This window comes from Desmodus rotundus, chromosome 2 (assembly GCF_022682495.2).
Source record: "Desmodus rotundus isolate HL8 chromosome 2, HLdesRot8A.1, whole genome shotgun sequence".
In the NCBI taxonomy this organism is placed as follows: domain Eukaryota; kingdom Metazoa; phylum Chordata; class Mammalia; order Chiroptera; family Phyllostomidae; genus Desmodus; species Desmodus rotundus.
The window spans coordinates 146,197,169-146,212,744 of NC_071388.1; positions in this window are offsets into that span (position 1 = coordinate 146,197,169).

The window sequence follows — 15,576 nt, forward strand, 5'->3', positions numbered from 1 at the left end:
ATTACAGTTGACATACAATATTATATTAGTTTCAAGTGTACAACCCAGTGATTAGATATCATATAACTTACTGAGTGATAAATCTCATGCCCATCTGACACCCTACATAGTTATTGGAATATTATGGACCATTTACCCTATGCTGCACTTTGCATCCCCATGGATATTCTGTAACAACCAATTTGTACTTCTTTATCTTTTAACCTTTTTCACCCATTCCCCCAACTTCCCTCCCATCTAGCAACCATCAAAATGTTCTCTGTATCTATAAGTCTGTTTCTGTTTTGTTTGTTCATTTTTTTTAGATTCAATTATTGATAGATATATATTTATTGCCATTTTATTGTTCAAATTTTTTATCTTTTTTCTTTTCCTTGTCCAAAAAGGTATCTTTCTCTTTTCCTCTCTCTGTAAAATCTATAAAAATATACTCATGTGAGGATTAAAAATAAATGAATAAAAATAATTTTATTTTTTAAATTAATTAATTATTTTAGAGAGAGGAGAAAGGAGGGAGAAAGAGAGGGAGATAAATATCAATGTGTGGTTGCTTCTCATGGGCCCCCTAGTGGGGACCTGGCCCGCAACCTACACATGTGTCCTGGCTGGGAATCGAACTAGTAACTCTTTGGTTCACAGGCTGGCACTCAACCCACTAAGCTACACCAGCCAGGGTGAATAAAAATAACTTTAAAAAGACGCTTTAACATTTCATGTAATACTGGTTTGGTGATGATGAAACCCTTTGTTTTTTCTTGTGTGGGAAGCTCTTTATCTGCCCCTTGATTCTAAAGGATAGCTTTTCTTGGTAGAATATTCTTGTTGTTAGTCCTTGTTTTTCATCACTTTGAATATTTCTTGCCAGTCCCTTCTGACCTGCAAAGTTTCTGTTCAGAAATCAGCTGACAGTCTTATGGGACCTCACTTGTAGGTAACTGATTGCTTTCCTTTTGCTGCTTCTAAGATTCTTTCCTTGTCTCCAAACTTTTGCATTTTAATTATGATGTGTCTTGGTGTGGGCCTTTTTGGGTTCATCTTGTTTGGGATTCTCTGTGCTTTCTGGGCTTGTATGTCTATTTCCTTCACCAGGTTAGGGAAGTTTTATTTCATTATTTTTTGAAATAGGTTCTCAATTTTTTGCCTTCTCTCTTCTCTTTCTAACATCCCATGATGTGAAAGTTGGTACACTTGAAGCTGTTTCAGAGGCTTCTTTCACTGTCCTCGGTTTGTTTTTTTTTTTTTCTTTTTGCTGTTCTGAATATGTTTTGTTTTGTTTTGTTTTGCTTTCTTATATATCAGATTGAAGAGTTGATTCTTGGCTTTATCTCCTCTACTGTTATTTCCCTGTAAATTGTTCTTTATTTCAGTTAGTGTATAATTTATTTCTGATTAGTTCTTTTTTATGGTTTCCATGTCCTTTTTATGCTGTTGAAGTTCTCACTAAGTTCATCTACTCTTCCCCTAGATTCATACCAGTGTTTTGAACTCTGCCATCTAGTATATTGCTTATCTTCATTTTGTTTAGTTCTTTTTCTAGAGTTTTGTTCTATTCTTTTATATGGGGCATGTTGATTTGTTTTCTTATTTTGGCAGACTTCCTGTGTTTGTTTCTATGTTTAGGTAGAGCTGCTATATCTCCCAGGCTTGGTACAGTGGCCTAATGAATAGGCATCTATAGGATCCAGTGTCATGGCCTCCCTATTCTTGAGCTGGGCACTCCAGGTGCACCCCCTCCCTTTGTGTGGACTGTGTACACCCTTCACCTGTAGTTGAATTTTGGTTGTTGTTGGCACATCAGTGGGAGGGATTTACTCTCAGGCTGATCAGCTACAAGGACTGGCTTGACCACTATGGAGGATCCGCTATGAAGGAGTATACCCCATGGAACAGGACTTACTTCAGTGAAACTCTCTTACCAGCTGAGTCCATCCCTTGAGTGTGTCACTTGTGGAGGTGGTTGGGTGGTGCTAGAACATTGTTTGAAACTGCCCACTGGGTGTGCTGGCTCTGAGGCCTCCTAAGAGGTACAGGCAAAGGTCACCCACCACTTGTGCCTGGCTCAGGGCCACCCAGCATGAGCTACAGAGTGATATACAGATAGTTGCTGCTTGTGCTGGGCTTGGAAGTGCCCAGGAGAGGCCAAGCTGTGAACCAAGGCTGGCTGCCACTAGTGCCTGGCCTGGGGCCACTTAGGAAGAGGTACGGTGCACACCAAAGCCTGATGCTGCTTGTTTGAGAGATTTTAGGAAAGTTCACAGCATGAGCCAAAACAAGTCACTTGTAGAGAAAAGCCACTGGAAACAATTTGGTTGGGCCTGCAAGTTGTATGGGGTATGATCTCAGGCATCACCTGGGGAGTGGGGGGAAACAGTTTTAGCCAGGTTGATAGAGACTCAGATATGGTACCCACTTGCTGGCTCTGTGGGATTGGTCTCAGAAAAGGAGCAATGGTCTCTGCCAGCAGTCTGTGAGAAAGCTGCCTCTCCAGCCCTCACCCTGCTGCCAATTCAGTTCCTTGTTGTATGCCCCTGGTGCCTTTTGAGCTGCTGCCCCAGCATCGGAGCTCACAGGGAGTAAATCTGAGTAGGTCATTCACATATGAAACGTACTATTCCTCTTAATTGCAAATCAATGCACCTATTTAAAAATAATTTCAAATTACTGATATATGAAGAGTTACTTTAATTAGATATGTAAAGAAAATGTAAATGTACTTTGAATTACAAACTAAATGACTTTGACCAAAAAATGGTAACCAGGAAAATTTAAACTCCTGCATTAAAATCATCAATACAGAAGATTTGAATGCTTATCTACATTTAAAAAACAGAGAAAAAACTGGTCCTCAATAAGTTCAAGAATGAGGAAGAAAGGATCATTCATGTATAGTCAAAATGATTAAACCATGCCAATCTTAAATCTAACAAATTAAAATCTTCTGAATGAGTCATAGGGGCAGCTGAATTGCCATTGCTTCCTTAAAACCAGAACTAAGTTGAAATGAATATACCACTCATCGCCTCAGCAATATATGCATTTTAAAAATTGCAATTCACTGCCAAAATTTTAATTGATATGTCATTGTAAATCCTGAATTAATCTGAAAAAGTTTTATTGAGATGATGTGTCAACAAGCAGGCATTTTGAGAAATCATGATTAAGAGCAAAGAAAAAGTTTCTTAAATCGACAAGCTTAAAAAAAGGTTAATTGAAATGTTATAGTCATTTTCTTAAATTGTTATTGTTTTTCATAATCTTATTATAAAAGTAATACATGTATATTGTTGAAATTTGGAAAATAGAAAAAATGTATAAAGAAAATAAAATCTTTCACAATCTCATCATTCAAAGGTAATTGCTATTAATATTTTGGTGTTTTTCCTTATATTTCTTTTTCTTTTTGGAAATATACTTTTTTCCCCCAAATTAAGATATACTGTGTACATTGTTTTTATATTACTATTTTGCATGTTATTACATTATAAACATATTTGTAAGTCATATAGAATTCTTTAAATTTTGAAGTATTTGTTTCATACTATTCTATCTTATGCATGAATAATAATATATTTAAACATTTTCATAAAGTTGGACATTTAAGTTGTTTCTGACTTTTTTATATTAAAAATAACACTTCAGTAAATACCATTATACACATCTTTTGTGCACATTTCTCATCTTTTTCTTAGAAAAAAGTTTTGGAAGTAAAATTTTACGTATATTAAAGGGATAAGAAATTTCATAGATTCTGGACCCAATTACTTTTCATAATTTGTGCCAATGTATGTGTCCATTTACGAGGTACAAGAATGTCTAACAAAAACACTGGGAATTTAGCTTCTTTAAAAAAATACTTTTTACTTTGTACCAAAAGTATATTATAACATTCACTTAAATTTCCGTAAGGTTACTTGTTCAATTTTTCTTATTTAAAGTTTTTTTCTCTTGTCTTGGAAACTTCTTCCAAAAGGTTATATGAACTCTGAACTGATTGTCATCTTGTACATTTGATTCACTATTTTGTACCCTGGGGTTAAAAGCTGTACCATCTATACCTAAACCTGTGTGTTCCTAACCAAAGAAGGTGTCTTGATACGGTAGAAAGAAAACAAACTCTGCTTTGAGAAAAGAGTTCCAAACTCTCCATTAGCACATTGAGGCTAGACCCTTTGAAGATGAGCTTCTGTATTCAAAGGATTATCATACCATCTTGTGGGATTATTGTGAAGATTAGAATATAATGAGAAGGTACCTAGGAACTAATATTAATTAGTTGCTGAACACTATTTATGAAGTATAAGTGAAAACTAAAAAGATACTAGTTATTTAGAACTAAAATAATTTACTTCCATTCATTAGATAAACTAAAAGGTTAAAATGAGTTATACTTAGAAGGTAAAAACATGAATGGACTCTTGCAATTCAAAATCCTTTTACTTATGTATTTTTAAAGGAATCTGTCCACAGATTAAGAAGATACTTTAACCAGCTAGAAATTAATAGTGAATATGTACCCCATTCCTGCAAAGGTAGTTGCCCAATTCTATGGTAAGTTCTGTACCAAATCTTCATTGGAAATGATATTTATATTGCTTTAAAAAGTAGCTTGTGTCTATCAAATCATTTCTAATATGACATAAGCATTTAAAAGGCAGACAGATTTCTATATTCTACTCCAGATTCTTCTTGCAGACTTTAAAAATTTAGGGAATATATAGGGCTTACAATTTTTCTCTGGTGGTTTGAGTACTAGAATGAAATATATTTTGCAGAGCCACACACTGTTAAAAATCCAGTAGATTTCAGCAACAATGGTATTCTTAACAAGTTTTAAGGGGAAGGAAAAGGATTGTGAATAATTTTGCTACTGTCTTGTCTTGACCAGTTGCTGCTAATCTTTTGAAAGGTTTTCTATTTTTGACCTACATTCACATAGATCCTGCTGTTTGACAAAGCTTGTTTTCAAGTCTGATTCACAAGAGCGTTGCAGGGACTCCAAGGCTTGGAGGTAATTCTCCTAGAAATATAAAAGTTCCCGTTGGGTAATTAACCACTGCCACAGGAAACTTGAAGTGCCTAGAAATCTGACTTTCCAGGACAACATCACCCTCTTGGTGGAGTTGAGGAAACAAAGCCCTTGTCCCAGCATGCTCTTCACTGAAGACTGAAGTCGGCAGCCTGTGGGGCAGAATCAATGGGTCAGTGGGACACAAGAAAGCTAAGACAAACCCTGGGAACAAGACGCAATGACTGAACTAACCTCAGGCAATGAGATACTGATGTGCGAGCCCTGCAAACAATTTTTCTTATAAGTTTCAATTGTTGTAAAAAGGTGGACTTATGACTTGAATATTTGGTTCCTTAAGATTCCTGCTTTATGACTGTTTCTGAGTAACTGTAATTCTTTTGTCACCTCTTTTATGCGCCAGGTCCCCCCCCCCCAGGTGTCACCTCTTCTCTCAATGACTGAATTCTCATTGTATTATAGCATTTAAATATGCATGGGATATTTCATCTTACTTTAATACTGTCACAGTTATTTGTGGATACCAATAGGTTTTGCTAACACCAACCAACAAATTAATGTTTAGTAAATCACACCCCGAAGGTTCTATACCATTAAGTATAAAAATGAAACTTTTAGACTGACATTCTTTATCCATGACCCATGTTGCTAGTGTTGCTGGCTTCTCTCCACGTTTCCAAGGAGATGCCTTACTTTGGAGGACTCCAATTCACCGCCAGATTCAACCTTTCCACCAAAGAAATTCCTCTTTGAGCATTTAAATATTGGGTTTTCATGTGGGATTTCTTTTGAAATGTCTTCTGTTCCAAACAAAACACAAAAAAGTGAAATAAACAAAAACCTCCAGAAGCAGTCACCTACAACTTTTTAGTAGTTTCAACTGCTTTTTATTCCTATATTTGCATTCTATAGAGGTGTGCTGCTATTTTTAAATTTTCATTTTTAAATATTTGATCAGTCAGTCTCCAGTGAAGAGACAGAAATCACACCAATTGTTTCACCAGAGAGAATCAGTAATATAAAGAATTGTTAACCAGGTATAAAGAATTTTTAGCTAGGTAACTGCAAAGGAAAAAAGGAAATATTTTTGTTTATTTGACCCCTTTCTTGGTGTATGTGTGTGTTTACATTTCTCTAACTAGTGGTTTTTGAAGTTTTCTTACCTGGCCTGCATAACCCTAAGACAGAACAAACAAGTCCGGCTTCTGTTCTATTGTGATGTAGGAGATAGCACATAATAACAGCAGTCCGGTGAGCCACTTTGTTCACTGTCTGGCGAAGGGACATTCTTTGTTCTCTTATCTCTCGACGCCCAGCTTGCTACAACAGAATCCCAGTGGAATTCAGCAATAGCTACTAACTTCAAAAAGTATGTCTGCCTCTTGTTCTTCATCTTGGGGAGAATACTTTTAGTTTCCTTTGAAACACCCTGCCAAACTCCGACTGATTCTGCTGACTTCTATAGCTAAAGCACAGAAGTTATGTGGCTTTGTGTTTTTGTTCCTTTTCTGACCCTTAAAGATGTATACACCAGTGCTACCTTTTATAATCTCTAATTTTGTAGTTTATTGTTTAATATTATAAGAGGAGTAGAAATGTACCTTAAAACATGGTCTCACGGGATCTTGTGAAGGGACATTCATGTCCACCATTTGTGCAAACTTCACGCAAATCCCAGTATCTTCCCAGTGGTGAGTCATTTCACTTCAATTTATCTCTAAATACTTGGCTAACACTAGTAAAAATAGATGCTCATGACCTTATTTTCAGAACAATTTTGTTTCCTCCACCGGACACCCTCCCACAAATCCGTTAGTTGCAGAGCTAAACAAATTTTAGAACTAGAAAAACTTCAGGATACAGGTACACTCAATATCTAGAATAAGATTCAGTGTAGTTGTAATAAAACCACTTACATGGCTTTTATTCGTCTGTAAAATCTCTGTTGTAGAAATAACAACTGCCAATTTTTGAGCATTAACATGTCTTTTCTATATAATTTACATACAATTAATTTAATACTTATTAACACAGTTTTTATAAACCCTTTTAAACAATGGAAGGACGTTAGTCCTCAGCTCAAGCTATTTGCTAAGGAAATGCTGGATGTTATAAACTGGATTGGAATTACAATCAAAGTTTGTGTGCTTCCTCAATCCATGATTTTAACTGTATTACTATGATGACATAGGCCTGGTATTTTTTCCCCCCAGGGCTATTTTGAATTTATTCTTTTTTAAAAAATTATTTTATTGTTGTTCAATTACAGTTGTCTGCATTTATCCTCCCTCCACTCCTCATCTCCCTCCCTTGCTTCCACCCCTGCTTGGTTTTGTCCATGTGTCCTTTATAGTTGTTCTTGAAAACCCTTCCCCCCACTGCCCCCTCCCCCCTCCCATCTGGTTACTGTCAGATTGTTCTTAATGTCAATGTCTCTGGTTATATTTTGCTTGCTTGTTTATTTTGTTGATTAGGTTCCACTTAAAGGTGAGATCTTATGGTATTTGTCCCTCACCGCTTGGCTTATTTCATTTAGCATACTAGGCAGCAGAAAGAAAGAAGGAGCTCCTACCCTTTGCAACAGCATGGATGGAACTGGAGGGCCTGGTATCATTTTGAACTCTTTAAAAAATTTTTTTGATATATGTTCCCTGATCAGTGTAGCCCAGTTGGTTGAGTGTCACCCTGCAAAGCAAAAGGTCACTGGTTCAATTACAGGTCAGGGCACATGTCTGAGTTGCAGGTTCAGTCCCCAGTTGGGGCACATATGAGAGCCAACTGATCAGCGTTTCTCTGTTACATCAATGTTTTTCTCCCTCTCTTTCTCCCTCCCTTCCCCTCTCTAAAAATAAATAAATAAAGTCTTTTAAAAATTTTTGATATATTTTATTGATTTTAGAGAGAGGGGGAGGGTGAGAAAGAAAGATGGGGAAACATCGATGTAAGAGAGAAACATAGATCAGTCGCCTCCCTCACATGCCCCAACTGGGGATCAAACCTACAGCCTAGGTATGTGTGTGTGCCCTGACCAGGAATTGAATCAGCAACCTTTTGGTGTACTGGACAATGCTCCAACCAACTGAGCTATCTGACCAGGGCTCATTTTGAACTCTTTTGATTTGAACAGAAAACACTGTCTTAGTCGAGGTTTCCAACCTACAGCCTGTGGGTCACACGTGTTCCAGGATGTCTATGCATGTGGCCCTACACAAAAATGTAAATTTACTTAAAACATTATGAGATTTTTTTGTGATTACATGTTACAATGTATTTTTTATGTTGAATCTCAGCTTATTTTATTATTATTATTTTTATTGTTGTTCAAGTACAGTTGTTTGCCTTTTCTCCCCACTCCCCCACCCCAGCCATCCGCACCTCGGTCCCCTGCTTCCATCCCACCTTGGTTTTGTCCATGTGTCCTTTACAGTTGTTCCTGAAAACCCTTCATCCTTTTCCCCCCATTGTCCCCTGCCATCTCCCCTCTGGTTACTTTCTGTTTGTTCTTAATTTCAGTGTCTCTGGTTATAATTTGCTTGCTTGTTTGTTAATTAGGTTCTGGTTAAAGGTGAGATCACATGGTATTTGTCTTTCTCTGCCTGGCTTATTTCACTTAGCATAGTGCTCTCCAGTTCCATCCATGCTGTTGCAAAGGGTAGGAGCTCCTTGTTTCTTTCTGCTGTGTAGTATTCCATTGTGTAAATGTACCATAGTTTCTTGATCCACTCATTTACTGATGGGCACTTAGGTTGCTTCTAGCACTTGGCTATTGTAAATTGTGCTGCTATGAACATTGGGGTGCACAGGTTCTTTTGGATTGGTATTTCAGGGTTCTTAAGATATAATCTTAGCAGTGGAATTGCTGGGTCAAAAGGCAGTTCCATTTTTAGTTTTCTGAGGAAATTCCATACTGTTTTACACAGTGGCTATACCAGTCTGCATTCCCACCAACAGTGCACTAGGGTTCCCTTTGCTCCACATCTTCTCCAACACTTGTTGTTTGTTGCTTTGTTTATGATGGCCATTCTGATCGGTGTGAAGTGGTTTCTCATTGTGGTTTTAATTTGCATCTCTCTGATGGCTAGTGACCTGAGCATCTTTTCATATGTCTCTGGATCCTTTGTATGTCCTTCTTGGAGAAGTGTCTGTTCAAGTCCTTTGCCCATTTTTTAATTGGGTTTTTGTCTTTGTGGAGTGGAGTCATGTGAGTTGTTTTGGGGTTTTTTTGGGGTCTTCTCTTTTTTTGAATTACTTTATTGTTGTTCAATTACAAATGAGTACTTTATATATTTTGGAGATCAAACCCTTGTCTGAGGTATCATTGGCAAATGTTTTCCCATACAGTTGGTTCTCTTTTCATTTTAATGCTATTTTCTTTAGCCATGAAAAAACAATGTATTTAATTTGTGGCCCAAGACAACTCTTCTTTTTCCAGTGTGACCCAGAGATGCCAAAAGTTTGGACACCCCTGGGATCTAAACTAAACTAAAAAAAAAAGTATTGTCAGGTGACTGAGAAGTCTTGGGGTAAAACTGGCTTTAGAAATTTTTAGGCTATGTATAGGCTCAAATGACATCATCAGGATGGGTTTTCTCCCTATTCATGGTCTATCTCTCCTCCGCGTGTTGGCTTTGTCCTCCAGATCTGTGTAGGAACAGAATGCCCACAGCTGCCACAGCTTTACATCCTCTCAGGTTCAAGTCCCAAGAAAATGAGATATTCTTTGCCCAGCAGCCTTCCCACGTGCCCCTTATATTTGCCTGATTAGAGTAACTTGGGTTCTGAGCTAACTGTTTACCAATGACTGGGACCAGGGGAATTGACTGTGCTGGTTGATCTAAGAAGCTGAGGAAATATGTTCCAGCCCCATGGATAGGGATTCCACCCAAAGGAGTCAGCATTTGCCAGAAATCAGGCACTAGGTTAGAGGATGAAAATATAAACATGACTCCTCAGTATTAATCAATAGTTAAGAAGATTTTACTGTTAAAACATATTATTCATTAGCACCAAATGTCTCCCACTTCTGCAAGAAAAAAAATAAAATTTATAAAATATACTTTTGAGCTGGGGAAAATGATCAGTATTCAAAATACTCTTGGGATGATGTTGCTCTAGAAGCACAGTGGGAGGCAGTATTACTAGTCTAAATTGATGCCTGCCTTTTACTCACATGAAAGAAGAGACTTGGATACACAGCAGTTGATAAGGAGGTGTGAGGGATGCTTAGCTTGATTGAGAAAGGTTAATTACATGTGAAATGAGGCTGGGATTCAGAGGATGTTTGTTCTAGATTTTGTGTAATGTTATATTAACACTGGGATTCTCTTTATTCAATTAACAAAATAAACTCATTTTGTTTGGTTTCATTTTACAGTTGCTTTAATCCCACTGAACATTTATACTATTATTTAATTTTACTAAACATTTGTGGATAGTAAAACACCTATAGAATTAAGCAACTGCAGGTTATTAAAGACATCTAGTTTTTACAGAGATTTGATCTGCTAATTAGCTACACCAATTTTATGGATCATTGCATCTCACTTAAAATGTATTGTTATACGTTTATAATCTTTCCATAATGAGCTTTTATTGAGTGTATGGGCCAACTTCTGTGTGATGTACAAGAGAAACTCCCCTTCCTCCACCTAAAAATATGTCCACAGACCTAGTAAATCACAATAACATTTTATTAAAAATGATCCTGTTGGCATTACTAAATGGCTTTTTTGGGACCACAATACAAAATGCAAATACCCAAAAAGGAAAGAGTCAGAGTGTTATCCAAAAATGTTCAACAGAAAACAATGATGGCGAAGAGGAAAGCCAATATCTAATAAGTTAATAGCAATATAAATTTAAGAAGAAAATATATAAGGGTCAAATTTTCTTTATGCCAGTGATCTGTGTAGTCTTTGCATTTCAGTTTCTCTGTGAACTTAAAAGGAATAAACTAGCATTTTTTAGTTTCATAACAGGGGTATTCATTTTCAGAATTAATTATTGACCTTTGAAAATAAATTTCAAAAGCATTAGATAAGGTACTCTTTGTTGAAAAGAATGGTCAGGTTGGAATGCTACTGACAAAGTTAAGCAGTGATGATCAAGAAATCACCCCCACCCCCCAGTTTGTGTCTCGGGAAATAGCTCATTGTAAAGAACCAACTTCCTCGTATGACTTAGAGAGATTTTTGAATGACCCCTTTATTTACCTATGACAGGGCCACATATAGACCCTCCAGATTCTTATTCTTTGTCTCATAAATCACTGGGTGAATTGTCTATCCCTAATGAACAATTTGGACAAAATGCTCACTAATTTGATTTGACCAAACTTAATCAAGTATATTCTCTCTTTTCCTTAGACCCCTGAATGTTGGCCACCCTTGAGAATTGAAATAGTGGAAGAACTCGTCCTTAGTGGCCCCTCCTGAGGGGTCAGCCAACCTCAGGGAAAAGCATTCCCTGAACCTCTGTCTATTTATGCTCCCAGCTCAGCCCACTCCTTGCCTTAATGTCTTGTCCAGTCCTTCCTATAAAAGACAAGCAATTTTCTGCCTAACTGGTGAGACACTCACAGATCTAATGGTGGGAGCATCCTCCCTATTGCAATTGATCATCCCCCTTCCCCTATTACAATAGTCTCTCTCCCCCTATTGCAATAAGCCTTTTAAACAATGTCTCCCCTTACCTAAGTCTGGATTTTTTAAATTAACGCTATAATTATTTAATTCAACCTAGAGTATTGATTAGGAATTATTTGCCAGACAGAAAAATCTTATGGTAACATTTGTTTTCTCTTTCTATCTCAATAAAAATTTTACTATATAAAAAAATTAAAAAGTATATTTTAGAGGTGCCGAGAGTATAAAGAAAATTACTAATAGAAATACATACTTACTACACATGTAAACACTAAACATACTTCACATCACAAACTAAACACTTTAGCCTTACCACCAACTGCTTTCCTGAATTCTTATCTTCCTTGATGAGCCACCATGTTGGAAATTTCAGGGCCATCTTTGAATCTTTCTTCAACCTGTTCTTCATAAGCTGTCAGTCACCAGTTCAGCTGATTCTACCTCTGATTAATGTCCTTCACATTTCTCCCTTCTTTCAGGTTCTGCTCCATATCCTAATTCAAGCTCTCTTGGATACCTCATGTTAATACTGTTACAGCACTTACATGATCTCTCTTTCAGGGAGACTTTCCTTCCCTCTGGCGAGTGAGTATGGATTTGAAGGTAGATGGGGCTCTGGCAGAGTGTTTGGGAGAGGGATGGATTTTGAAGTCAGAAGTCTAAACAAGAGTTGTTCTTAGAGCTCCTGAGAGATTTGAGAACAGGATTGCAAATGGGAAGTTCAAGGCCATGTATTTGGGAAAACCCTATTTGTAAAATGCAGTGAAGAGGAGAAAAAACTGAATGACAAATATAAAGAAAATAAACTTCTGAAGATGGAAGTCAAGTTCTGAAAGTCCAGAATGATTATATTAATTAAGGGAGAACAGTCTGGGAATAAATAGTTGTATGTGAGAGGAAAATAGGAAGAAGTAAAAGACTGCTCCTGTGTCATTGTCTCCAGTGAGCTGGCCTTCTAAATTGGCCTTGATGGCTCAGCAGGTAATGGTATCAAGATGGGTGGGTATCCCTAAGTTTAATTACAAGGCTGGATCAGTCTGCTGGAAATTGATGCTTTTCTGAGTTAGATGTAACAGTATATCTTGAAATGTTTTGAGATTTTTTCCAGTCAAGGTGGGAGATTGGTTCTTATGTCTGTTCTTTATTAGCTCTATACATTTTTAAAAGCACCCATATTGCAGTTGGTTTTGGTTTTATAATGACCTGGTCCTGTTTCTTAGGCATTTTATTTCCTAGTGATGGGCAATTCAGTTGGGCGATTCAGGAGGGGAACAGGCGGTATTTTTATGGACTGGCGAGACTTTTCTCATGCTAATTCCCTGTTCATGAAGTGACTGGGTCTGACAGAAGAAAGATACAGCTTAGCCTGGTGGGTTTTTCTCAAATTAGTAGGGTCCCAGGACCAGAGGCCAGCTTTGATGGCTCTGTGTTCTCCACGATGCTGTCCTCCCTGGACTGAGTGTCATTGTGCTGAGAAGGCTGATGAAGTTCAGAGCCAACCCTCCAATTTCATATAAAGAACCACACTGCCCACCCTTATCACTTTGATCATACGATTCCCTTTTCTTGGATAATGAATGGTATTCCTCAAGAATATGTGCTTTCCTGGATTTTAAATTCCTTGTGAGCATGCGATATACATTTTAAACAAAATATTTTTATTGGAACTTGCTTAACACAATGCAGTCTAATATGGTAGGGTTGTGGTGGTAGAGACTTCTAGATGTTCTCTCTTATTTGAGAAGTAGCTCCCTCAGACTTTAGGTGGAGACATTGTTGCCAAGCACAAATTTACTTTTTCTAGACTCTCAATAACTAGATATAATTGTGTGACTAAATTTTGGCTAATTTGGATGTGGGTGGAAATAGCACGTGGGGCGTCCAACCCGTGGCCCGAGGGCTGCATGCGGCCCAGGGTGGCTATGAATGCGGCCCAACACAAAATCGTAAATTCACTTAAAACCTCTCTTTTGCTCATCAGTTTTCATTAGTGTTTGTGTATTTAACGTGTGGCCTAAGACAACGCTTCTTCTTCCAATATGCCACAGGGACACCAAAAAGTTGGATACCCCTGATAGGTGGTGCCCTCAAATGCCCTACATTTCTTCTTTCTCACTTTCCATTGCCTGGCGTGCTGACATGATGATTTGATGGCAGGAGCTGGAGCAGCCGTCTTGGTCATCATGTGGAAGCTGCGTGTGGCGGAAGGCAGAGCCACCAGACCAGTCCTGGACTGTTTGCACTTTGCCAGAGGAGACAGATAGTATTTCGTCTAAGTCTCTGGCCTTGGAGTATATATTGTGAGCCATATGCTACTATTTTCTTAATAAATCCTCTTTGAATAAAGGAATGAATGAGAAGTTCTGTTTCATTGATATTGACCCCTTCTACTATACCCTGGCTTAAAAGACTTGACATTATACAGCTGGTCTCAGTAGCTTGGTCTGAAGTCCCAACCTAGAGGCCTGTGGATTTGGCTTTACACAAACACTTGTTGATTGGCCCATATATTGTTATAAAATTAAAATAATTACCAGTATTTATAGCACAACAGATTTTAAGTGAATATTCTTATTTGTAGGTCTGTTAAAGAATCAGATGGTGTGGCAACTCTCAGTCCACATGCTGGCCTTCCTCCAAATGGCAGAAATCAGCTGTGCCATTGGGCGGCGCCTGTGCTCTTACATCCACCGGTTCCAGCCAGCTTCACTCGTTTGTGGGACTGCCTGCCCATGTGGCCGTTTGAGTTTGTGACCTGCCGTGTAGTATTCTAATAAAAATAGACTCTTATTACTGATGCACACATGCTGCTTCACACACATACACACTTTCAAAATAGTCAAAGTAACACTGTTTCACTGGAATTTTCTTCTCTTATGAGCTCTTCCAGGTCAGGAGCTAATTACCCTTTGTCCTTTGTCCTTTACATTCACTGTGGTGGAAAACACACTCCTAAGCTGTTTTATGGCCTCTAATGTAATTGAAGGCAGAACTAGGGGGCATCCTGAATGGGTTTTAATCTCTCAAGTAGGACACAGCATGAATAACCCTTCCATAAACTGGCAGGCTTCCTCTCAGGGGTTCTCTTTCAGTCATTTTCCTGGGATCCATGTTACTTGCTTCTCTGCACAATAAATAGACCCCATGAATAACTAGAATTCTAGCCAATCTGTGGTAATTGGGAGGAAGTCTCAATCTCACAACCTAATAAACTCCTCAGAAAATCAGCATCTTCTTCTGATTTAGAATTTATTCCTTTGTATAAGAAATATTGACATTCAGAGTAAAATTTACTTAATGCATACACAAAAACAAGTTAAAATGAACTTGATGTTCCTTCTTGATTGAAAAAAGTCATGTGACACTTTGAGGTACTTACCTTTGGAGAGAGGAATGGGAGTGGGATGATGACTGAAATGGATGCTCATACATTACAATATTCTGAATTTTTTACTACATATGTATATTTGATATCTGGCTGAGGAGATTTTAGATACTTCCTATATCTTTAAAAATTTAAAAAGGAATACACTAACAAGGAAATATACCAAGATATGTTAAGAAATAAATACAGTGGTATATAATACATATAATACAATTCTGTATATGGAACAAAAACCTTTATATGTACCTTTATCTCCATATGCATGTATAAAAGCATTGGAAATTATAGGAATGATATAAAATTAAAACCACCAATGAGGACAGGCCATGAGACAGAGAACAAAAGAGACCACCGCATGCGCTTTAAGTGCTTTTATGTTGCTGAATTGTTTCTGAATTTCACATGAAACTTGTGCAATTAAAAAAACATTTCTGATAATGTATTTTAATCATTCTTACTATGTTGTTAATGGTATTATACATAAAATAGTTTAAGAAAATATTTTGTTTTTAAAAATTGCT